This window comes from Pungitius pungitius, chromosome 5, assembly GCF_949316345.1.
Source record: "Pungitius pungitius chromosome 5, fPunPun2.1, whole genome shotgun sequence".
Taxonomy (NCBI): Eukaryota; Metazoa; Chordata; class Actinopteri; order Perciformes; family Gasterosteidae; genus Pungitius; species Pungitius pungitius.
The window spans coordinates 855,208-882,352 of NC_084904.1; the positions used below are offsets into that span (position 1 = coordinate 855,208).

The 27,145-nt window shown below is 42.9% G+C and overlaps 1 protein-coding gene across 3 annotated transcripts in view; it reads right to left on the bottom strand.

Moving 5' to 3' along the window:
- Window positions 1-27,145, bottom strand: part of bmpr1ba (bone morphogenetic protein receptor, type IBa) — a 45,199-nt gene that overhangs the window by 17,393 nt on the left and 661 nt on the right. The window contains exon 1 of one of the 3 annotated variants that reach the window (XM_062562300.1): window positions 25,583-25,902. The exons of the other annotated variants lie outside the window; for them this stretch is intronic. The gene's annotated coding sequence lies outside the window, so the exon portion shown is untranslated. Of the gene's footprint in view, window positions 1-25,582; window positions 25,903-27,145 lie in introns of those variants that run through there. 3 annotated transcript variants of the gene reach the window in all.

The window sequence follows — 27,145 nt, forward strand, 5'->3', positions numbered from 1 at the left end:
ACCGCCTTGTTTTAGGGCGAGAACATAAATATACTCAGATGTCGTATGAGAAGAGACGGGATGGCACCGTTGTTTTCAGGAGACTTTTGTTATACTGCATGTGCCTGTGTGAGTAAACCACCTCCTTCATCATTCCTGCATTTGTTGGCTTTTTCTTTTTTTTTTGGAACTCACCAGCTCAGCTGCCCTCCCCCTTTCTCTCCCTTTCCTACTCCCCTCCTCCAGTGAATGTCATTTCAAGCATGTCTAACCGCGGGAAGTCTTTCAAAAATTGCGACAGCATTTGCCCCCAATACTCAATAGCTGCAAAGCCGTGTGTGTGTGTGCGCTTGTGTGTGTGTGTGTGTGTGTTTGTGTGAAAGAGAGAGAGTGTAATGAACGTCGGCAGAGGGCAGGTTATCATGTAAATTGAGGAATGAGTTACTTTAAAGGTAGAATGATAAGATAAATGCACACACACACACACACACACATACATAGCCATGCTATTCTTCCATAGTGTCACCCCCCATGCTGGGCCTATGATGAATGGCTGAGACCCTCACAACCAAGGGATGAGCAGTGAAACTCAAAGAAAAGGAAGACTAAAGAAAAGACAAAAGGGCCGATCAGAGAAGGACGAGGTGTGTCCGAGACGATTCAAAGGAAATATGAGGGAGCTCCGGGAGGAGGAGGAGAGGAAGGTGAATTTCCAGTTTAAGGCTTAAAAACAAGTGGCTTAGACATTTGATTTTGGAGTATAAAACCCTTTTTGAGTGACTGCTTCTGGTTTTCATATGTTAATGGTATTCGAGCTCCTTTTACACATTCAAATGATGTGTCCCAGGGAGGAGTGGGGGTCAATATGCTTTCAATTCAGAATGAATTGGCACTTCACTTTGGACAGCTTGTCATAACACAACAACTTCACATGTCAGCAGCTGTCAGTGTCAGCGCTTAAAAGCTTCTGCTTTCAGAAATGTCGCTATAAAAGCTGTGAAAACACACTGGCTTTGAAGTTGATATAAAAAGGGACATGATGTTCGTGAGCGCTGAGGCGCTTTGGTGAGCAGTCTTCCACAATATATCACATGACAACGCCACCAAAGCCAAGCCCCCTGGGAGCAGACCTCTAATTTACCAAATGCATGATGGTACGTGTTTGTCCTCTCGTCTTCACCAGGATCTGCTGTAGAGGTGCAGAGCGCTGCTCCACCAACGCAGTGGCTCCACGTTGCTTGACTGTTACTATTGTAAACTTTAAGGACTTTTTTTTTAGGCCCCCGTCTGATTCCTCAAATGCTGTCAAGTGGCATCTGCAAATGTTAATACGTTTTTATGAAGGAAAGGATTCTCTTACTGGTTCATAAATTGATAAAAACTGTAAACTGTTAAAAAAACTATGAAAGACTGAAGCTCTCTCGTATTATGGACATATAAACATACTTTACCTACATTTTTCTTTTTCAAATACCTAATCTCTGTTGAGGGATTTCCATCTGCGCCAGAGGATTTAAATACCAATTTACCGTTTCCTGGTTCACTTTTAGAAGCCTCATCCCTTTATTTGACGTGTGAACCGACTAACAGACAGAAGGGATTAACTACATTTTGGAGAAACACCTCTGTGCCACAGCAGCACATCTGCTAATCCCCAGCAATGTACTTCAGCACGTCTTTAAACTAACAAGCAGTTTAACATAATCTGCTTTAAGCCCGTCCATTCATTCCGATTCACCGGTGCATTTACATAGCGGTCCGTTCCGCCTGAATGGTCTGTGGAGAGGGAGCCGCATTGAAGGAGTGAGAGAACAAGTGTATGAGAGCACGGGGTCGGGGGTGTGGGTGTGATGTGCGTAGTTTCTCTTCCTCTTACAGCCCATTTGTACTCTCGTCTTCTCTCACTCAAAGACACATTAAGTGGTGCTTCTTGCTTCTTGGTTTTCGTCCAGCAAGAGTTGAGCCAAAAAAGCAGCACATGCTTTTTTACAGAGAAATCTTAATGTTTAAAGTTGTTTGGGGGGTGGGGGGGGGACACGAAGGAGCTGGTGTTAAAGATTAATGGACAAAGGCAAGCAGTGTGTGCAAGAAAAGGTGGTGTTAGTAATGTGTGTGTGTGTGGGGTACAGTGGGGAGGCAAAAGGACACGATGATGGAGGATGGGGTGAAACGGCAGCCTACCAACAGTGTTAAACCCTGCAACATACAACAAAAACAGCAGCCCGAGACCCACTGGAGCCTCCAGCTCCTCCTGTGACAAACACACCCAAAACATCCCTCAGAATTGAGTAGGGAAATTAGGAAAAGAAGGAATAACTGGTAACATCAGGAGAGGCATGAATGATGAAGCCGCGATAGAGACGGACTACGCAGGGTCACTGATTGTCCACAGTGGACACCCCCGATGGACTGTGACAAGCAAGGCAAGACATTCAGAGTCAAGCGGTGGATCATGTCAAACTGATGCTGACGTTCTGCAGTTAAACCATTTTTAAATTTGATTTAAATAAAGAAACACAAATTGACTGAACACGGTTTTGTTCACATTGATAATGGAGCTCACTGTACGGTCTGACACACACAGAGAGATGCCTTTCAAGACCTCCTCACATCTTTGACAAAAGTAATGATCTTTCTTATTTTCATCAACGTTTAGAAACCTCAACGGATATATAGATTATCGAGTATATACGTATACAATAACATACAGACACACATCCCATCCATAAAGGACTAAACACACCTCTATGCACTACAGAGAAAACTTTACCAATGAAGTTACTGCAGCTAGACACACACACACACAAGTAGGTGTCAAGCCAATTAAACTTAATGAAGGTCTAATGACAGACCAGGAATGGCTTTTACAGCCTCTTATTATCATTGTGAAACCACTCACTGTATCACTTTACAACCCCATAAAACGAGGAGGAGGGAGGGGTGTGGTCAGGGCGAGGTACAACAAAACAGAGATGGAGAACCAGAAATCCAACACTGTAACCATGATATCATACATTTTTAAATCATCAATCATTCCTCTACTATCTGAAATGATTGCCTGAGTTCCCCCCAAAGCCAATTGGCAAATGGAATATTTTCTACAGAATTACTTTGCTCTTAGGCACAGAAACGTTAAAGTAAAAGCTATTATTGCACAAAGGCTAAAGAGAGAAAGTTATATAACTGATATTTGCATCGCTGACTTGTGTCTAATGTCTTTGAAAGCACACGCAATATGCTGCCAATAAACATTGAAATAATTAATTGTGTCACAAGCAGTAAAAACTAGTGTTTGAAACATGGTACAAACTCCAAAAGGATTGCAATAAAAAAAGGGAAGCCATAAAGAAGGAAGCTTGAGATTTTTCAATTCTTACGGCATCAACACCAAGTTCAACACAAGTTCATTCTGAGGAGGCACATGCCGGTCACGAGGCTAAATTATTGTAAGAATCCGGAGTTGTTGAGCTGTCGCCGCTTCACTTCAGGCAGAGGCCTTTTTGACAGATGGTCAACCAGCAGCAACATATTAGCAATCGAATTAAGAACAATATCACATGTTGACATGCAAATAAAATCATCTAAATATATCAAGTTGTTTACAATTATTTGACTTTCTATGATGCAATAAGACAGTGATTCACAAGCATGGGGTTCTGGTAGTTCCAATTACTCAAAACTAACTTGATTTTGCCCTGAATGGGTCGAGAGGACCACCTTGAGTGGGAGCTTACGCTTATAAAAGAGCTACACATGTTGCCATGGCCAATGACAACTGTTCCCACAGCCAAGAATAGCAAAGCCCAATAAAACTATTCACTGTTGGTTTCTCCTGCTGCTGCCCCTCCTTCTCTCCGTCCCAAACGCGTGTGAGCCCTCGCACACACACACACACACACACACACACACACACACACACACACACACACACGCACACTCCTTCTAACATCTACCACTTTTGGAGCTTTAGTCTTATCCTTAGACAAAAGAAACACACCCCGTTCTGAATAAAAGAAAGAGAATAACTAGAGTTTGGGGGAAGCATCAGCAAATTGCAGGTAACACATGCAGACTGATTATCAGATAATCAGTAGCTGGATAGAAGAGGACAGCGGATTATAGAACAAAGAGCACGGAGCGAGGGACTGGAGAGGCCCTGTTGTGGTAGCTGTTTAGGGCCAAACAGAGCAAGGTGACACAGGGGGCAGGAGTTGACCCACAAACCGCCGGTAACCCCGACACCTGCATGAACACATGGAGACACGCGGGTACAAAGACACGTATTCCCGACCCGCACAACCCAACACAAACTCATTTATCTGCACATGGTTTCCCAATGACACCAGTTCCTCTGAAGCTGCCAAAAGGCCACCATTTGACCAGGCAATAACGCCATCTGTGAGGCAGAACTTGCTGCTTTGTGGTGCTTTTTTTACCAGACAAACAGAAACGTGCTCCCGGGGATTGTGAAAAAAGTGTTTTGATGAAGACTTCAAATGAGAGCTATTTGAGGGAAATGTGAGGGCCAGAATGAAGTGAGAGGAATATTTTAATAAAACAAAAACTGCAGCAGAGCAGCGAAGTCAGAGAAGTGAGGAGAGAGAGAAAAAGATATTGAGAGTGAGGCATTCAAAGTTAGTCATTCCTGTCAGTGTATTTAATTCAGATAAAGAATACTGGATAACCATTTAAAAATCCCCAATGTATTGAAATTAGTAGCTGTAAAATCAGCATGTATACTTTGATGATGGAAACATGACAATTGATAAACAATGTTGGGCCGCATCATTTGTAAAATGTTAAAGCAAAAATAAAATATAAAACTTCTGCAGCGTTATCACCTTAATTACCGGTAACTCCACAGTTGTCATATTTTGTATTATTTATTTGCTAGCTGCACTTTTTAAACACGCTGCAGTGACGATAAGAAACAAGTAACTTGTTTTAACACATAAATACAGTGTCCTATTGAATAAGGTGCATCTTTGGGGACCTAATGCAAAGTATACAGCTTAAGTTTCTGATGTTAACAAAAGCAGACAGGAAGGGGGGACAACAGGACACGGGGGAGGGAGGAGAGAGTTGGGCAGGAATCGAGTCGGACGGGGGAGGTGATGGGAGCAAAGCAGGGTGTCGGAAAGGATGGCGGGGGGGCATGAGGGTCTACTAGGGGTGAGTGGCGCAGTGGGATAAGAGCGTGGGGAGTTCATGCCCCCGCCAGGCCCTTTTCGCACTGCATTAACAAAGAGATTACAGTGAGAAGGGCCTCCGCGCCGCTAACAAGCAAGGGCACACACACACACACACACACATTTAACAGGGACACACATGCACACCAAGCACACACAGTTGCGTGCATGCAGGAATCACACCCGCACACACATAAAGACATTTAATGCACACACAAACTAGGCAAAACCCATGAAAAACGTGCACACGCAAACACAACATGAACACAATACACTGACTCACACAACTAACAAGAAGCATCACAACATAGTGGCGCCACCTGTCTCCTCTTCACCAATTAATGAGCTCCCCGCTCCCGGGATGCTACGACGAGTTGGCAATTAGCAAGAAAAAGAAAGGGGGAGGAACGAAATGAGGGACAGTGAGCAGGATGGGGGGAAAGCGGTTGGAAAAAGAGAAGGATGAGTAAAATAGGGAAGAGAAAACACAGAGGGAAAAGATAAAGATAGAGAAATAAAGGGAAATTAGCGTTGTTTTAAGACCTAAATCTGAACAGGCCGCGACATTAAAGAAATACGCAGATACGTTTTTACCCAAAAGAAGCTAACGCTGGGACGGTAAAATATCTTAATTACACTTGTTTTATTATCTCTTATATAAGTTACACTCCATGTCAAACGATCGAATGTCCCAAAAAAGCAGAAAATTTGGGTAAACAATGCTGATTTGTGAACTCATTTTTGTCTCGTGCTCATTCATCTTGGAATTATGAAATACAGCAAGATGGGGCTGATTACGGGTGAAAAACACACACTCTTGTGTTCAGCACCTGATAACAGGCAGTCATTCATATGGCCTGTCGACCCCCGTGACCCGAGTATGGAACGAGAACTGAGGGACTGGTCACGCATTCACTGACAGTGATTTCTCATGCAGACACACACACACACAAACAAAAGATACAAGGTCTACAATTTCTTACTTTAGAAGAAAAAACATGACACTCTTGAAAAAGCATCGCATGTATTTAGAGGCCTGAACGCTGACCCTTTGGGAAGTGGAGGCAGTGACTAAATGGATGAATAAATATGGAAATGGATCTGTTTTGTCATTCAATAGTTGGTTTAGTTAGTTTACTTTAAGAAAATTGGCAGGTTTACATGTCAGTTTACAGTGAATTAGCTCCACTATTTTGAAGCTTTAATGCTGTTGTCCAGCTGACGGTGGCTTTTAGTCTTTTGATATGCAACTCCATTTGAAAAACCAATAAAAAAATGGCTTGATATTTTACAAGAATGGGAAGAAGTGAGAATCTAGTTTTCAGCTTGTGTGTGCGTTGCGGAAGGAGAGCATCCAACCATCCACAGACACACACGCATAGGGCAGGTGTGGGGGTCAGTGTTAGGGTCAATGGCCTCGGTCCAGCTCACAAATATAGAGCATCCACTATTCGTGGATCCTTGAGTTCACCGCAGGGTCTCGTATGACCACCGTAGGACCTTCTTGTACCGAGAGACATACACAAACACACAAAACATGCATTCATTCATTCATGCACGCACTCATATTATCACCGCTCCACTGCAAGTATTCACACTCGCTGTGAATCAACGCATTTATACATCTGTGTAAAAAAATACTACAAACACATACAGACACAGACACGCTGCGGTCAGTATGTTACCTCAACAAGTCAATAAGATCTCTCGTGCCCCCCGACCCCCACCAAGCCTTTGCATTCCCGAATCAACTGTTCTTCATGTTTCTCTCGCCTGGCTCCCACCATATCTCCCTCTCTTTTGGAAGACACCATTCACAGGGTCCATTCAGTGTGCAACAGAGGACCTCCTCTATGGCTGAAACATAAGACTGACACGCTGACCCCTCGGGATGACCTTTGCTCTGCAAGCTAACGGCCCTGACACGTAGAAACATGCCTTTATGGATGTGTGTGTGTGTGCATTTTCTGCCAGTGGAAGCTGCATACCGATCTTTGCCTCTGCCGGCCGATGCGTACGAGTGCGTGGAGTCTCCACTGCCACGCCATTTATTTTCTTTTGGGGGGGGTCCTAAACCCCCCAATGTTGATGGTTGATGTACAAGGCTTTGTGTGTATTATTTTGCATCTCATAATCCAAAATCATGATCTGGTTGTTTTATACATCTCTGCACCTCATTACACAAGCTGTTACAGAACGGTGGATTTAGTAACTGTTGTAGTCCAATCAGGTGAGTAACAAAACCAGACGGAGTGCATTTCAGTTGGTGATGTGTGGGTCTATGAAGGATCTGTCTGGAGTTTGATATAAACCTGTGTAAATGGAAATGTATCAGATAGCTCATTAATTACAGACCATCCATAAGCTATCGCCTACTGGCATTATCTTTATTTGGAGAACTTTATCTTCATCTGAAAAGTGACAGTACTATAATGTCTAACCTGTTCTGTGTGCTCTTAGGATCTTAAAAAAATCAAGTAAAATCAGGGGTTAGCTTCATTTATCTTATATTCAGCTTATTCATCTATATCTTCCTGACACTAATAGTTTTTTTATCCCAATACACATAGTGATTTTTAATAGACCAACTATATCTGTGCTGAACAGCTCTTTGATTGTTCCCTGCTGACATGCTGCTTGAGGTAATGATGGTCGGGGTGTAGGTGAGGGGAACATGTGGTTAAATTGTTACGGTATAAACAACAACTGAATGTAAGTCAATCTCGTGATTACTGCCTGATGAGCCTGGGAGACGTTTGGCGTGTGAGGACGAGGAATAAATGAACGCATCAGTCCTGACTTTTACAAAAGCAGCGCGTCCTTCAGCTTGGAGACTGCGGCATCACTAATTTACAGCATGCAAACAGCAGCTTTATCTTACCACAAAGCTCCCACCAATATGAAGGTTTTATTTCATAGTAACTAACTTACTGTGAACACAAAAAAAAATAGTGAATTAATAGATTTTGTGTCCACTTGCCAAACTTTTGGCTGATGAGTGAATGAATAAATGAGTGGGCCCTCGAACCATAAACACAGTTCTAAACACTCTGTACTTTGCTCCTGCAGCACATGTAGTCATCATTGTACTCAAATTGATTTAGTTACATTAAATATCTTCTTATCCTGCTATAATTACATGCACCTCTATGGTCCATGGATCATGATGCTAGAAGTTTGCCCTGTGACATTTAATGAAAAGCCCCCGTCATCTCATTAAAATACCAGGAGCTCTCCAGGTACATATGTCCAGCTCAGTATCCAATGTTCAAAACCAACGAGGCTCTGAACGAGTTACACACAGCTTCACATCCACACACACATGCACGCACACACACACACACACGGCTCTACCGCAGCCTTCGACAATGCCACATTTGTCTAACAGCTGATCTCCACATGTTAAAAGATAAAAGCATATTAGGCAAGGCAACACCCCCCCCCACACACACACACACACACACACACACAAAACACACAATCATGTGAGATATCGTATTTACAAAATAATTAGTTGTGGGTGAGACACTGTCACGCTCTATAGTTGTTTCCGGGGGTATTAGAAGCAATTAGTGTTGGATGAATAGGGTTGAATCCACAATCATACACACATAGCACGTGTGTATGATTGTTTACAGGATATACGTAAATGTGTGCATCCAAACACATACACAACAGGTGCAGTTAGTTAATGATAAGGAAACAAAAGATTCAGAGATACAGCGCAAACATACAGAAAACATTATTGTCAAATGTATAAAACTAACTTCTTCTTAAAATTGTGACAACAAAGTCAATTCAAGCACATGCTTAAACCCCCACAAACACACACACACACACACACGCACACACAAAATCCAACCCCACTGCCCCTCCCCATGGCTTAGAGAAATTACTGCCACCTGAAGCGGAACCCTGTCCATCATGCGGAGGCCCCCCGAAAGCCCCACAGGTGTCCTTTAACATGTCCAAAGGTCCCTTCCTCCCCCCCCCGGGCCTCCGTGTGGCCATTCATCTGACTGGAGGGAAGGACATCAAAACAAAACACCTCCCCGGGGGGAGAAACTCACAGCTAACCATGCACATGAATAACTCTGCAGCGAACACACAGCTTGGTGGCGAGACAATCGGACTGTTAAATGTATGGATTTTAAAGGGAGTTTCTTTAGAGAGAACAGTATTGTTCCTCACTGAACAAAAATCTGATGTTGCACCCTTTCTTTACTAAATGCCACAAAGATTTTCTCCAATTCCATAACTTTAGCCCATTGTTCAAGTTCTCATCTGCCCCTTTTGTTTTATTTCAAGTTGATGCATATCTAGGGAAAAATCATATAAAGTTAAAGATTAAAGAAGTTTTGCTAAATAAAACTGCATCTGTTTGAATTTGAGAGAAATTGGAGGAGCACCATTTTAAGCTAAATGGCCTTCCAGTGAAAAGGAGCCAAGAACTGGCCCACTCCAGTCACCCTGATATGCAACGCATCGGATGAAGGCTTTCCGAATGTAGCCCAAAATGTATCGTTCTCGACAGGGAAATCACACGGGGGGATAAATCCGTCATCGCTGAATACAATAAAGCGGTGATGGGAAAACAAAGAACTAGAAAGACTGAGATGGAAAGAAAAAGTCACAACAAAGACCGTTAGTTACCAGCAAAAAGACAGATAAAGAGACACGGGTAATCAGTGAGGAAGGCGAGGCGAGGCGAGCATGACGGACAGAGACACCCGCACGAGACAGTCAGACGGTCAGAATAAACACCAGAGCTCTTAGCGTCGCACAGGATGAAATTCTCCTCTTTGATGTCAGGCCATGTGACCTCGCAGCAGTCTGAGGAATTGAGGATCCGTCCAAACAAACGTCAACACCGCTAACACCCTCAAGGTCGTGTGTGTGTGTGTCTGTTTCAGGCTGTACTCTGGTGTGGACCTTTGTACGTGTGCATGTGCTCAGAGGGGGTCTGGAGGGACGTGTTCCCCAGACCCGTGGGCTTGGTTTCTCAGTTACTGTTGACTATTATCATTTCTACACACTATTATTGAGGTGACAGCGCCGGCTTAAAGACGTGTGTGACATTAGGGAACAACGCGTATTGGCCTTTTGACAACAGTCTGACAAGACAACTGAAACCACCTGTCCATTACATATTAAGCTAAAACCACCTTAGGGTAACTTTCTCTAAACCAGCAGAGAACCCTGGAAGTAACTGCTTGTAGCCAATAGTGCGACATACAACACCATGAACAACAACTATTTTTTTTTGTGTGTACTTTGCCACGGATTAAACAAGCAAGATGTAACAAGTGAATTAGTTTCATCCACTTTGTGGTAAGCAAACACACAAAAAACAATGGAAGAAACCATGACTAAGGAAATCATTTTATCTTAAACAAGTAAATTACAGACACTGATCCAAATCTTCAATGTGCTTACTTTCATCACAGCAGTACACATTACAGTAACAGTGCTCTTTCTGTTTTGTCTCGTCACAGCTGAATGACCACAAAGACAACATTGGTACACTTTAAATACAATCCCCTCTGTACTGGTCAACAACGGTGTCGCATTGCAGCCGTTTATTTAGAAGTCTGTCGTAGCCCAAACAGGGATTTTGGCCAAGCCCATCGCTCCCTCTTTTAGACCACTAAGTACTTTCTGCTGCTGAAGGCTGGGAGGCTGCTGAGGCTTAAGGGCAGCTGGACGTGTGCACGATGTCCAGATCGAGACACAAAAGTGAGACATAGGGAAAGAGAAAATGGGACGCTTAAAGAAAAAGAAAATAACAGCAGTTCAGACAAAGCAACAATGAGCGAGCAGCAAATGATGCTCGCAAATCACTAAGAGCAAATTGTAGAGGAAAACATCATTATGGGCATTATATGCAATTCGTGCATTGACCATATTTGTTAAGGAGAGGAAAACCTTTTGTCAGCTTTATTTGCTTGAATATTCAGTTGATTTGATATCAACAGGTGAAAGAAAACTAAAAGTATGGTGCCCCCTTGGGGACAAACCACATGCGTCCCCTTCACTGCAAGATCCACATATTTGTTGACAGTTGGATTCTACTGTGATCACATCCATTTAAATTCTAATGCAATACAGGAATGTTAACTGCTATATATTTTTATATACTTATCCACTTTAAATAAAAGAATGGAGGGCTTATATGTTGGACAAAAGCCTCCTATGAATTGAATATAATTAGATAAAAACCTTCCATCACCCTCTCTGTCAGGAAGCGGTGGTGCAGGTTGAAGGCAGGCAGGACACAGGAGTTTCCAGAAGGTTCTCTTTATTCACCACAAAATCAAAAGCCAAAGGACGTGCACCACCGACGACTGACAAAGACAACGAAGGGACAAGGGACAAGGGACAACAGGCACACGGGGCCTAAATACACAAGGGAGGTGCAGGTGATTGGACACAGGTGGGAACACTCAGGCAATCACAGGACAGGAAGTGAAGCTCACCCAGAGACACGAGAGACAAGAAACTACAAAATAAAACAGGAAGGAGAACCAAACCGTGACACTCTCAGCATGGAGATACAGATCAAACACACAATATTAAAATAGCTTTAATAAATCACACGTATCAATTACAATCAATTGTATGTGGACATAATCCGTCGGGACACCCAATGTTTGAGCCAATCTCAGCTACAAAACAGTCCAAAAGGGATCCTCTCCTTCACCTCACGCCGCTAAGCAAGTACCATCTGCTCAATAAAAACCAAACCGAAGGGTGCACTGTGGTCCTCCTTTAAGCATCCATATGTACACAAGACGCTACAGCACCTGCTGCTCATGAATGAATGGCCCGCTGTCCTCTCAGCAAAACAATATGCACTGGTGGAGAATGTAACATTATGCTGTGGCTTTTTTTCATGTCGAGCACTTCTACCCCACACATTAAGTCCTAGAATGCTGAAAGGGTGCATGTGTGTAACAGTGACAAACAGCTATTTCCACAGTTTCCCATGCAGCTAGCTATAAAATCCCAGATACTTATCAATATGTTTCTCTTTGCCACTGCGTCTCATTACCCGTATTCATTGCAGGGTAAACGTATGCTAGCATGTCATTATATATATGTGTATATATCTTTTTTTTTTCCAAAGCCAGTTTGTGCATCAAAATTACACTGTGAGCTTTTACAGCGCAAGTTAGATATTTCAGGACTCTTTCAAGTAAAATCTACAGTCATTTACAGTATATGTATTTATTATACGGTGTATTTAACTTAATGTTGCTTTTGGCAAGTTTGAATTTTAGAGAAACAAGCAACGTGCCTGACTCCTTCAGAGGAGCACTCTCTTTGGGATATTTTGGTCAGCATGGTGGTCTAAAAGAAATCTAATTATTTACAGAGAAAGGGTGGTCCCTGTACTTTTCTCTTAATGACAGCCTTGCGCTCCTCAGACAGCAGGATGATCGACCACACTGAACAGCTACTGTTACTTTATCTTTATCACCTGTATGCTTCAGTATTTATATTGATTTGTGTTGTTTTTAACTTTGATACTACGATAGCTTTTCTTCATGGTGAGCAGCTTTTATCGACCTTATTATTATTTGATGGATCAAGTTAATGGAACACAAATTAAAAAATACGAAATGGGCTTGGAGTGACTTTATAACATTGTGTTTTCTGTAACACAGACGCACAGGCTGTTTGCCAAGAATATGCACACCTGTAGAGTTGGAAAAAGTTACTCAGATAAATATTCTTTACATAAACATGACTCTCTGGGCGGGTCCATTTCTTCATCTCTAACAAAACATTGCCTCCAAAACACTGTAACACTGGCAGTGGGTTCATTTCACACAACGTTTCTTTTTACTGCCGCCATATAAACCACTCCAGCCGTACGTTTGTGGGAATGTGTGTGTGTGTGTGTGTGTGTGTGTGTGTGTCTCTGTTTGGCGTGTCTGCATTGCATTTTCCCCCCACCGCTGGACAAAGAGGTCAATTCACATTAGGTGTTAAGAAGGCCAGATTGTGCATAAATCAAAGGTCTACAAACTTGAATACATCCCACAAAGTCAGTGGCAAAATGAATGAAAATTACTACATTGAATCAAATAGAAGTGCCATTCAGATCCTGAAAAATTAAGATAATCCTATTTAGTTATTTTTTTGTAAAAAATAATTTGCAATAATAGTAATTATGTCTCACACACAGCTCCTGTAAAATACTCCCCGGAGGACCCACCCTCAGAGTCATGACAGGGTGGACTTATCCAGACTGAAATAGGACTCAAGCTCTGATACGATAAAAATGTGACACATATTTAGAAAAAGAAAACTTCTTGAGCTGCAGGATGAAAGTGAATAAATGAGAATCATCATTACATCCAAGATGATATGAAAGGCCCGGCCATGACCGTCACAGTAATGAAATAACGGTTTACAGGAGAGCGAGACCAATGTAAAATATTTTGGGCGACAGTTCAGCTACAAAGAGCATTTTGTTTTGAGCAGACTGAGACACACAGAACCTCCTGGCTCCAGTCTGATGGAGACGTTCATAAGGCTGTCCTTGTTCATGTCGTGTGTTCTCAAACAAAACGCATTATCTTTTTGACCTGACCCCGGGCAAAATAACCTACATCGTGACAAGATTAATATATATATATATATATATATATATATATATATTAGTGCTCAGAAGGTTGAAGACAAGTCAACATTTGAACAACTGAGAGCAGCGACTTGAATTTAATCTACGCCACACCTGACCTGAGGCACAGGTCGGGGGGGGGGGGGGGAACGCCACTGTGGGAGTCAGGTACCAGAAGCGGGCGTGTTGTGGGCGAGAGCCAGGCGGCGTTGCCAGACAGTTGGTTGTTTCTGAAAGGATCAGTGAGGGGGGGATTAGTGCCTAAATCACTTGGTTCATTGAGTGTCTACAATCTGTCAGACGGCTTCTCCATTGCCAATAAAAACAGAGACAGGTGAGATGAGTCATTCCTGCAGTGGAAACACATGCAGATGGAGATTGATGCGTAAACACTTTCTACTGTGCGCCGTCCTTCACAATTTTTACCACAATAAGCTCCGCCAGTTCTGTTCCAACACACTGAATCTCATCTATGGGGGAGCCTTGAAAAGATGTGTTGTATTCTTCTGATGAATGACAGATTCAAGATTGTGTTTATTCACACAAAGCCTAAAGACAAACAATCATGTGAACACCATTAAATCTGCCAAACACACTCACACACAAGTGCTACGTCAAGTTAAGGATGACACATAAAAACTCAGTGTTGTCTGGCATTGTTTTACCAACTAAAACTCTTTCTAGATTATACATTTGAACAGCAGTGAAAGAAATGTAACTTCTACAGCATGTGGAACCCAAAAATGAAGAATGAAAATTAAAATCAATAAGTAAGCAGTTGTTTCCAGACTACAAACAACTAGAACTGACATGATCATTATTTAACTTTTAAAGGTTCATTTATGTGTTTTTCTATCTAGAAATGACAAACATTTCAAACAACCACATGTAGAGCTACAACAGAAACATGTCGACCTACTTGAGCTCCTCCGGTGTACATGTGTGTAGATGTATTATAGATATTTTGAGCTGAGGTCAATTGTCTCTGAAATAAAGTTTGTATACACACATCCACTCCAAAAGGTATATCGATGTTGTTTTCCAGTCCAGAAAAGGAAAAGTGACCTTTGACCACTAGTGAACAAAAATATTTGGCCAGAGCTTTTGGGAGTTTTAAGAGTAGCTTTGCTTAAGTTACGAGTTTATCTATTTATTATTTTAGTTTGTCGGTTTCTTCTATTATGATTCAACTGTTTTGCACAGAGGTGCAATCGTCTCTTTCTACCCTTTCCTTCAGATTTCTACAAAACAAAGCCTTCATACAAAATAACACAATGGTTTGAGACCTTCCGAAGCCGTAAAACCACGAAGGACCATTAAAAATGTAGAGTAGTCCTTCTCAACCATGTGACTAACAAATCACGCCCTCGTGGGAGGCCATGCCAGGGGGATTAAAAGTCACTGCATTCATAACATTATGATAAATAACTCAATGCTAAATTTGTCATGTCCTCTATTCTGATCTCAGACCATTCTACAAGCCAACATACCACCCACCCATCACCATCTGCAGAGCTATGCAGTAAAACAGTACCACTGTAGAGGTTTAAGTACATCTTAGAAAACCATTAAAAAAAACACATGATCAAATTCATGTGAGTCGGTAAATAGCTAAATGTATGAACAGAAGATTGATTCATAATTATGGGAAAAGAGGCAATCACTCAGCAAGCCTGGACTTTTACCCCACAGTCACACTGTGCTCTCAGAGGCACTTCTGTTAGGTGGTCTCGCATAAACACACACACACACACGGGGACACACAAGTGCTCGCCTTCCACACAGTAAAAGCCCCTCAATCCCGTTTAAACCTGCACGTCCACCTGGCTGTTTGCTCGATCCAGATCCACAGCGACACTGATCCAAACTCACTTTGGTCCCGTTTGGGGGAGTTTGCTGTGTAGCATGCCACGTGAAACGTTATTTGGTTCCAACGCACACCTCATTTTGTGAAAGAAAGACTTGAAGAGACACACAACCCTCTCAGCGCCACACAGCATACAGGCCCAGTCGACCTAGCGGAGCATTTAGCAGCTTTTTATCTGGCTCTATTAGAAGCGTCATATGCAAATAAACATACACAGAGAAACATATTCATTTTTTAAATCTGTATTTAACCAAACCGAAGAATTTTGGAGTAGACTGCTGTAATGCAGTAGGAGCACCAGGATCAAACCAACTGCCTTTAACTTCGGCCCAACGAGTTAAAATTGCCCCAAAGTTTCTCAGAAATCCCTTTTGATCCACACAGTTTAATTTGGCATTTTTAGAGATAAGTGGTACACCGGGTATATTCATAACGGCAACACTAAACATGAAGGATTCATTCTTGTCAACTCCGACATAATCCAGACAACCAAATGGTGTTCTGACCACTGAACTATTCCCCTCTACTCAAACCTTTTGATCACATATTGATACTTTCCAATGCAGATAATTGATCAAATTCTCATGATCGAATGTCCTCATGAAGTTTTGGTCCCGCCCCTACATAATGCCCAGTCTGTGCCATTTGTTGCTTTTGGTTTTCTTTAAGATATTGTGAGTGAAAATATCCCTATTTATTCCGCAACCTGATGACAGCCCACAAAGGTACACACCAAAAGTGTGTCCCTGTCAGTCAGCGTCTGCAGACCACCCCGGCTGGCTACACCTGCCTCAAAACGTCAACCGTGTTTGCAGAACTTTGATTGACACGCTGACGTCGGTGACTGACGTGATGTGTTTCCCCAGAAAACACCCCCAGAGGTGTGAAGTGCAGCATGGAGTCATGAACAGGTTAGAGCGGTGACAGTGTGTGTGTGTGTGTGTGTGTGTGTGTGTGTGTGTGTGTGTGTGTGTGTGTGTGTGTGTGTGTGTGTGTGTGTGTGTGTGTGTGTGTGTGTGTAGGTCACTGAAGCGGAGAGTTTTAGGAGGTGTCTGAGATGGAGAACAGCAGTTTGAAGGATATGACTCATTACTGGCTCTGTGGACCCCTCAGTGTGCTCCTTCTCTACCTGGAGACTCACAACCAGGAACACATGTTTTTACCTGCCTGGTTACCGGTTTTGAACGCGGCACGTTATGTGGTGTTGTGTAGTTTTTTTGTCCCTTACAAAACGATGTCTTTGCTTATTATATTCAAGCATTTAACAGTTGAGTTAAAATGAGCTTTTATTTCAACCCTGCAACCCGGTCAGACTGAAATACCAAAAGAATGAGCAGGGTTAAGCAATTGAAATATCAAATGCTCCTACATTGGTGATGCAATAAATCATTACAAAACAACTAAACTTATTTTTCTGATAGCAATAATTACTGTGATCCCTTTTTAGCGTTTAAGAGATCCCTTAGCAGTTGAGCAGCAGCTATGTTTACAAGGATATTATAATGTGATTTATGGTCAATTAGAGATTAATTTGCTTACGTAGCTTTTGTGAAAGAATTACATTTATTTCAGTTGCTTAACTTATAAAGTGCCAGTAGCGTTAAATGAATCAATAAATCAGCAGAATTTCCACCACGTGCATATTTTACTATTGTGGGACGTTCCGTTCTGTTCAAGAAGTGCATTTACAAGTTAAATAAACCAAGACGTAGACGTAGTGAACACATTTAAACCATCATTCAACATGCAGAGAGGGTGATTGTCGTACTGTCTGCTTTCAGGCACAATTTTTCTGGAAATGCACACATAAATGAGATGTGAATTCATATATAAATAATAAACAGGTCCATCTACATTTAGCAAAATAGCCTTTACTGCCTGAACACCCCTATCCTACGGGCTGGTTGAGATGACACTATGAAACAATAACTGATATTGTTTTGTTCTTTGAGTATTTGGTCATGGATAAAGCGGCTAATGGGTCCAGTAGCATGTGAGATTAGCTGTGAACAGACAGAAGCACACACACACACACATAATCTTCTCCCAGCCTGGCGGAGATAAAAAGCAGACAGCAGACACAAGTAGACAATAAAAAAAAACATGGAGATGTAGGAAGGGCCCGGTCGGGGCAAAACACGCCATACTAATTCATACAGGATGAAAACAAATCTTCATGTGGAGCCCCTTCACCCTGAGAATGCCTTGTGGCAACAAATAGCGTCCACAGCCTCCAGATTATCCTTAATTTCCTGCAGCAGAAGGCCCGCTTATCCACCACAAACAAGTTTTCATTGCTTAATTACACACATTTCTAGAGGGTCAGGAAAAGGTTTCATTAGATCCGCTTGGCACAGTGGCCTCCGTGCTAACCAAGCCTGGAGGACAAAACTCACAGAGAAAAGCATCGCATTTCCTAATCGATATAAGCGCTTCATAGCCGTAACAGAAGAGGTACCTGAATTACAGCACAGTAAGACGCAGAAACCCACCAAAATATATGTACATTTTCACACGTAGTTCATTAAAAGAAATATATCAAAGATGTGGGCTATTATTGTCAATTTCTTCAAACGTTCACTGTTTTAACCAGCTGCAAGTTGAATCTTCTCAGAAGAGCCCTGCATGTTGCTCCGTTGCAGTCTCGGCCAATTAAATCAACACAATAGGAAAGTTGGCCAAATGGATTCTTTTGACTATTTCATAGACGTGTGTCTCATTTCAAAACTATTTATTCTCCGTTTTCCAGTTTGTGAAATGACGGGATGTCCAACAACAAAGCTGAGTAAAGTTCCTCTCGGGGAGAACATTTACAATTTAAGAGCAGTAACATCACTGGTATGTGAAAACCCGCAAAACATGAATCACGAATGGAGGGCAGTTCGTGTGCAAGCCACACATGGAAAAAGCAGACACATGAATAGATCACTGTCTAACTTTTAGCATGTATGTATTTTTTGGCATACATTGGTATCAATATTGACCTCCGCATATTGATTTTGGGTTCGTTCTGCAGAGCAGCGCCCGTTTGGTCTCCGCAGCGTCTCAGAACGGGGCCAACTGCTCGGGGGCCCCTGGAAGCCAACTCATGGTGTCTTCCCCCCGGCGCGGAGAGTGAGTGCCGAGTGCGGGACCAAAAGAATGCTGCACACTCGCTATTCTGCAGAGCCGCGGCTACAACGGGTGGCACCGTCACGTCGTCCTGCCCGAAGGCGCCAAGTGGGTTTTGGACAAAGTGAAGTCGCTCTCGCTTGCTTTTGGCTCGTGGCAAATCTGTCGTATCAAGTGTTTGTAAAAAAGAGCAATAATAAGTGCTATCACTTATGCTGTTTGAAAGTGAAATAACAATTACTTTGTCTTATAAAACCTGTTGTCTGACCACTAATTCTCCATCATTTGCTACCTATTTTCCATCTCACAAGTTCTCAGACAACAAAGGACAGGGTCCTTCGGTGGATTTCCCCCCCCCCCCCCCTTCTCCCCCTTCAGGCAGAGGCAGGCCTCGTAAATGGCTCCAGACGCGAGGACTCGGTCCACCATCTGACAGTGATTAGGACATGGCCTCGCTGAACGCAAGTACAGCTTCACACTCAATTGCTGCAACACACCTTTATGTGCAGCAAACCTAAACACGCCACCCACAGGATTCTGGATTCAGCAGCCGAGATGTTCTTTATTCTGCACATCGGACAGAATGTGCCAAATTGAACTTTGATCAAGAGTTTGACAAGTGGGCAAAGAAATCTAAAATGTTACCTTCATTTGCATCAGTCTGAGATACAGCAGATAACATTACGTCATCCCCAAAATGCTCTACTGTTTTGGAGTGTAAACATGCTAAGGATTAAAATAACATTCAGGTTAAAGTCGCTTGGAATAAAGTGGAAGTGTTGTGAATAAATGCATTCATCTTTTGTGCATTGTGTAAGTATTGCTTTTTATACACAAACAGCAGCTATACAATATCTATTTCCGTCTATGTGTCAGTCTTCCATTCATTCCTTCTTTGTTCAATCTTATTCACACACACACACACACGCTCTCTTTCTCTTACCTTATGTCCCTCTCCTTCCACTGAGACATCTGATAGTGATTATAGCAAAGTCTCAGAAACACTACTCACTTAACTCTCTAGTCTTAAGTGACTTGGTACCACTGACATAATTTGTTCATCTACACGTATAATTACCACACACACACACACACACACACACACACACACACACACACACACACACACACACACACACACACACACACACACACACACACACACACACACACACACACACACACACACACAAACAAACAAACAAGGGCCCCTGAGATCCGCACAGGCAGAAAGACAGTCGCTGAGGCCCATGAACACACACAAGCTCTCTCCTGGCCTCTACCCTCATTCCTCCATTTCAGGAAGGACCCCCCCCCCTCTCCCTCCCTCCCTCCCTCCATCTCCAGTCCCCTGGAACAGAACAGTCACGGCTGTGTGCATCGTTGATTAGCTAGAACCTGAACCCAGAGGCAACACTGCAAAGCTCAATGTTCTTTATTGTGTGTAGGAGAAGGGGAGCCTCTGACAACCTGGCATTCCCCGTCTTATTAGCTTATCTTTTACTAGTGTAAACCCACATTAAAGCCACTTTGCCGCTTACTCGTCAACAAGATTCAACAGAATGCAGAGATTTGAAGGGTTGAAAGAAGAATGGATGAAGGTTACAAGATTTAGAGAACTGACAAAGAATCATTTGCCTTTGTGTATCAACTTGGAGTTTTAAAAGTGACAGCATCTCATTTTGTATCACTTGTGGAAGAGATGTTACATGCTTACATCTATACTTCAGAATTTTAAGTAAATGAATGTTAAGCAATGGTGACATGAATGTTTCTCTATCCCTAATGTTGGTCCATGTACACACCTGACGTGCAAAAAGGTGACGGTTTCCTAGTGGCTCATCTGGCAGAAGGGTTACGTTAAACCTGAACCATGCACACAACCTTTTAGGCCCGTTTAACTGTGGCCTGTGTCATATGCTACTGTATGCTGAGTAGACGGGGCCAGCTATGAAGCATAACATAACATATAGCAGCTCGGAAGTGCAGGGATTTCGTTTTTTTTCATGCAGGAAGCCGAGGGGACACAGTTCAGGGGCTTCGGCTTGTAAAAACTTCTGCTCCCAGCATATCACAACGTATATAAAACCAACGAGCATGTGGTGCACATTTGCGTGTATGCACAACTCCGTGGTTGTGAGTGTAAACCCAGAGAGATGCTAGTCAGACACGTGAGAGGGGTAGTTTTTCTGCAGGATAATATGATGTGTGTGATGCTGACCTAATATCTAGCCATCTGCTTGATGGTGCTGGATGGCTGGGAACCAACAGGGACCTGTTAAGTGAGGCACATCTGGCTTCTCTTGGACGCTGTTGCTCTAAATGTCTTTCTCATTTTGGATCTTGCTGTCTTCCTGATCTGGAGAAGCTGATTTGGCGTTTGGCATCAGGTCATTTCCTTTTTTTTTTTATATCACCTAATCAAATCTGCAAAAGCACAGCCCTCCTCCTACAGTGTCTGGCCTGATGTGATCTGGATTATCTGTAAGCCTCACATTTGCTTCCTGTCAGAAGTCTCCAATTACACTCCGCGTTAGTCACCACAGAAAATACACATAAACGCAGGAAAATATTCTTCTTCGGTACTCAACTAAGTCCCACCTTTTCAGCATCCATCTATCAATAAACATATTCAACTAGAATTACAATGTTGACACAATGCAAAAACTTCCAGAAGCATGCTTCACATTTCAATCTGCTTGAGAGATGGATATGTATAAATCCACCGGACATGTAAGTGAAGAAACAGTCCCCTCGAGATTGGATTCCACCTGCATAAGACTCAATCTCTGGAGCAAAATTGGATTTGTTATGTATCAAATTGAATTACTCTGAAATCATTACTTTGGTAAATACATTGACAAGTTCATCATGCATTTAGGACCCGTGGGAAGGTGGTATCTGCAAAGGCAACACACCGTTCCAGAGGCATCAGGGTATCGGAGGTGTAGCAGCAAACAATGCAGACGGAAGGCTTTTAGGTAGAGAACAGAGAAAATGAGAATAGCAAGTGGCTTCTACGTTTGATTATACACAGCATACCCCAATCCTTGGCCAAAGGCCTGCTCAAATCAAACAAAGCCATTCATCATTCCTGACCTGAATGCATGCTTTTGGGGGGGAATATAGGACGAGTCAGTCCAAGACTGTGAAGGACACAGACCACGAGATAAAGGAGCAAGTACAAACCACAAATAATACCTTTAATAGTTACTGTTAAATATGTAACAGCAACGTATAACACATGCTTTTCACATCTCATCTTCCGGCTTTTCCATTAAATCAGTCTGACTTCTAGTCTCTGACTCTTGCCACTGGGCAAACCACGACCTAAAGGTACCTGACAAAAGAAATAAACTGATACTTGTTGCAACTGTGTATCTGTAATGCTAATTAAGAGTTAGCATTAGTTCTTCTGTTTGAACTAGATAAAGTGCTGACATCAAGGCCACCTTTTCTGCGTGTAGTCGCTGTAGTACAACTTTTGAGTAGTGAGAGAATGTCTAGACCCAGCGGTGAAGCCACTTCCCGAAACTTGAACAATGACAGTTGGTCGTTGACAAGTGTTTCTTCCAAACGTTGATGGACTGGCACCTCAAAGGAGGCACCATGAAATTCGGGAGTCTCGGGTTTGGAGGGCAGAAGAGATGAAATTGTACCAAAGTGGATCCAGATGGAAATCTCCTCTACTTTTCTTTAGTCCCCCCACTCACCACTCCATCATTTCGGGTTTTTTTCTGCAGGTCTAGTAGGAATGAGCCAAACCAAACACAAGGAGACAGAGCTGTGGTCTACCAGATACAGAACAGCCTCGCAGTTCAAAGCAAAATTCTGTGAGAGTTTAAAGCGCCTTCAGGGCTCAACCTGTTCCTGACGCTGTGATCGTGGATGTTCTTATCAACAAAACACACATTTTCTGATTAAGTCATTAAAATGTACAAAGTCATATGATAAAACGACAAAAAGGTGATGAGAGATTAGCGTGAATAACCTTGGACAAGAGGAAAGAAGCTGAAGAGGAGTTGGGCAACCTGTGTGAATTATAGAGCAGTGAGGAAAGAAATAACAGAATCATGAGATCACAAGCTGGCTGGCAGTTTGTATCCTGTGGGACACACGCCTTAACGGATTCTGTGGGCTGTTCGCCAAGCTAATAAATCATCATTTAAACCTTTTTCATACAATTAACCTTTGCTTTATTACAGCCAGAAGGTTTGTCACTGCAACGGTTTCCTCCTGGATCCATCTCAAATAAACACAGGGCTGCAAGATTTCCAGTGTTGCTTCTTCTAAAAGTGGTGATGGTGAATCCTTGTGGCGTCATTCAGAAGAAAAGAAGAGGGGAAGACCGGGGGGGAGGAGTGGCTGAACTGTGTGCCCTGTGAGAATTACAGAGCACCAGGATAGAATCATGAATGTCCGCCCTGAGGGGGAACAGGGGAGTAATGGAGATGGAGATTAGAATAATGAGACTAAGCAGAGACACGTATTTAAACTCACGACTTCATACGCATTGTACACCTGAAAAAACAAAATAGCCTTCACTTTAACATCTTACAAGACGCAGACAAAGAGCATTCACACGTGCACACGAGTGCTGCTGTGAGACTACGGTTCATCTCCTGTAGCACACCGGCCATGTCGGTGTCTTCATCATCATTCATCTTCAACAGAGAGGTCAAGTCGGTAGGAACATTTCCTGTGAGATCCTATCTTGTCTCTGCAACTCACGTCCTCCACTAATAAGCACCTTTTTTATCCAGAGGAGTAAACAAATGCACCACTATACGCCGGTCCCACCATTAAAAGGGAATTGTAGTAGACTGACAAACTAGTACTGCAGGGTGAAGAGGGTCAAAATGCAGCAGGCTTTGAAAGGACGGATAGTTAGCACAGTTCCCATCTAAAGAGGGAAGGATGAGATGTTTAACTCATCAGAGGATACCCGTGCAGACCGGATGGGATCCATGTGTGTGTGGAGGCAAACATGTCACACATACGTAGGTGGAAGCACACTTTGGATTTGACTTTCTTGAAGAAAACTAGGTCGTTTAAAATTAGAAATGCACGTAGGAATAAACTTTGGGAGCAGATCACAACATGTGTCCCCGTAGGATGGAAAACACGCTCGGGCTTTTTGATCTTCAGACAGCCGAGTGAGCCTTTTATCAAAGTTGCACAAACAAAGTGTACCTTACAGCCCCAAGAATTTAGGAGGAGTGGCATCACCTTCAGAAAGTAATAATAAACCTGTTCACTGCCGCCTTTAATAAACCTGAACACATGTATCAGGGTCTCTGCTGTTTGAGAGAGCGACCTTGTGTCTTTCCCACACTGATGGCGCCCTACGTCACTACAACACAGATCGATTACATTTCATTTTCTTTTACTCCATGCTGCATGCCGTCTCCATTTTTCATTGCCTCCTCTTTAAGTTTTTAATAATGTTCAAGGCCTGTGGAAACCTTTCTGAAAACACCCCATCATCGCGGTGAAGTTAAATACTGAAACCTTTGTACAAATCAAACTGACACTGTAATTAAAAAGGATCTTCGAGCACAAAGGCCTCCGGCTCCGTTTTTGATTGTTATCAACGCCGTCGCTGAGTTGAGGAAATTGGATATTAGCGAGGCACGACATTCCCCGGGTTCACATGGCTTTTACCCTCCTCAATGTTGGCCCTAGTGTCTTTCTCATTGTTGATCAACACACAGTTTTACCTCCACACAAACAGTGCTTCACCTGCTCGAGGCGGTTACGATTTACCAAGTTAAGAGTCTCCCCCGATTAGTGAAAAGGGGCGAACGGGTTACACAACCATCGCGGTATCAGCAGTGGCGTATCCAGAACATTTTTACTGGGGTGGCCAAGATGGGACACAAAGCTAGTGTGGGGTGTCCATGGTAGACGGCGCTGACCCCATTTAAGCAGCAATTTAACAGAACCTTTATACAATCCGTTGCATATATATATAAACAATTGTAACAAAAACCAAACAAATCTTAACTCCAAAGTATATACTATGAAGGAATGTAATGTAAACCTTTAAACTCTCATGAACAATAGAGGATTCTAATAATAGTAACAAAGTGCAATAGAGGTAGCTAGTTCTTGCTTTTGCTCATTCTGCTGCTACAAAATGCTTTCACAAAGGGCCAAGACCACAAGACAAGACTTAAAGTCCAATGCAATGCCACCAGACCAAATATAACTAAAGGGTTAAGGTGCTTCTTCATAGTGTAACTTGTGAAAATTGTACATAAACAGTTGTAACATAAACCAAGCAAACCTTAACACAAAAACAAGACCATTAGACACATTCTGGGTTCATCCATCTTATCAGATGAATTTGCCTGTTTTGGTGATTGGTAGCAAAAAGTTTAATAAATGTGTCCATGTCCAGTTACTTTGATCTTCTAGCCTCAATGCTGAGAACACCCAGGTTGCTCAGTCTGTCATCTGTCATTGTTGATGAGTTTAAGAGCTGAGAAGCTGGAGGGCTATGGCTACTTAAATCTAGACTGTCACACTGTCATATTTCAGACACTGTTAGCTCTATTGAACACACATCTGCAAACAAACACCCTCAGTCTTCAGTCCAGAAAACAGCGTTTCATATTTCATGGCGGTATCCTAATAATTAAAAAAAATAAAATGCTAACGTTCAACGCTTAACTTGGTTTGCAGGCTGCTAAGCTAGCCAGCTAGTGCAGTGTAGTTTGACTTTTAGCTGCTACTTAGTGCTAGATAAAGTTTCCTACACATTCAGAGGGAACAACGATATAACTAAACATTAGATGACCATACCTCTCAGTCGACAGATTCCGGCGTTTTTATCGTTGTTGTGTCGTCGCTGTAGTAAACTGTGACCGTCCTCGTGCTTCACGGAGCAGCGGCAGGTGCAGCGCAATCATCTCGTGGGTCACGTGACCTGCGTGGCCAAACGTCCGCTGAACAGAAGTCAGCTCTCACAGCCTCAGTACGACCATTACTGTGTTAGTTAAAAATGTAAAACTGACCCTAAATCAGTTGTTCAGCTGTCATCATTGATTGACAGCATTTCTCTTGTTTCTTGTGTTGACGAACTTGACCAACAACCTATCAGATCTGGGGTGGCCACAGAGGTGGCCAATGAGCTTTCAGGGGTGGCCACGGGGTATCAGCTGGTGAAACGTCAACAACCCGACACGTTTCTGGAAATCTTTCGACAATTGTGGTCATCGTTCTGACGCCACTGTTGTCACATCCAAATCTAATTCACGCACTCAACTTTTAGAGGGCTTCATAATTGGTCCACAGATTATTTTAACATGTTTGTATGCGAGAAATGCATTTTCTCATTTTGATTTGGGCCTCACTTCAAATACATCTAGCAGACATTTGATGTAGAGTGAACACTGCTCCATGGGCCACTTGTGCAAAGCTATTCATCCCTTTAACTGCATTGGGAGTCCAGTCCCACTCATCATCAGACAGGAGCTTAGCAAATTTGCTGTTCTCTGGACTTCGAGCACCGAGACACGTTGTCTGTCGTCACAAGGTGTCTGAAGCTCTTCAGTGTCTAAAAGTGTCTAAACGGCTCTCTCTGATTCCCTCACACACACACACACACACACACACACACACACACACACACACACACACACACACACACACACACACACACACACACACACACACACACACACACACACACACACACACACACACACACACACACACACACACACACACACACACACACACACACACACAAATAATAGCAACAGAAAATATGCGACTGGCTCTGTTTACGGCCGCTATGTGAAACTCAATTACACAGCCAGTTGAGAATGTGGCCGTTTCTCAGATATGCGCGATGTGTCCCTGACCTAAATAACACCGCTGTTCCTCGTGAGGCCCAAACAACTGCTTCTACTTATTAGATTGACGAACCAAGAATACGCACACGGCGACACGCACGCGTCTGGACGTCTCTCGTGCGTGTTTGCTGGGAGTTTTCCTGCGTGGTTCCCGTGGACTCCCTCAGACGAGGTGAGGTAAGATTTGGAGCCACAGCGTCCATCTGGATACACGTTCACACATGCTTGTGCACACGTACACACACACACACACACATACAGATTTACTATTGTCATAACCCACACTGACAAACACCTGGACCTGGTTACTGGAGGGAGAGTTGGCTTGTGTGTGTGTGTGTGTGTGTGTGTGTGTGTGTGTGTGTGTGTGTGTGTGTGTGTGTGTGTAAACGGGGTGTATGGGGAATACCGGGTTGTAGGTCATTCTGAGCTGGAGGCTGGGTTGGGGTTCATTTATTCTGCTTTCTGAGCTCTTGAAGAAGTCTCAAAAATGAAAGGGAGATTTTAC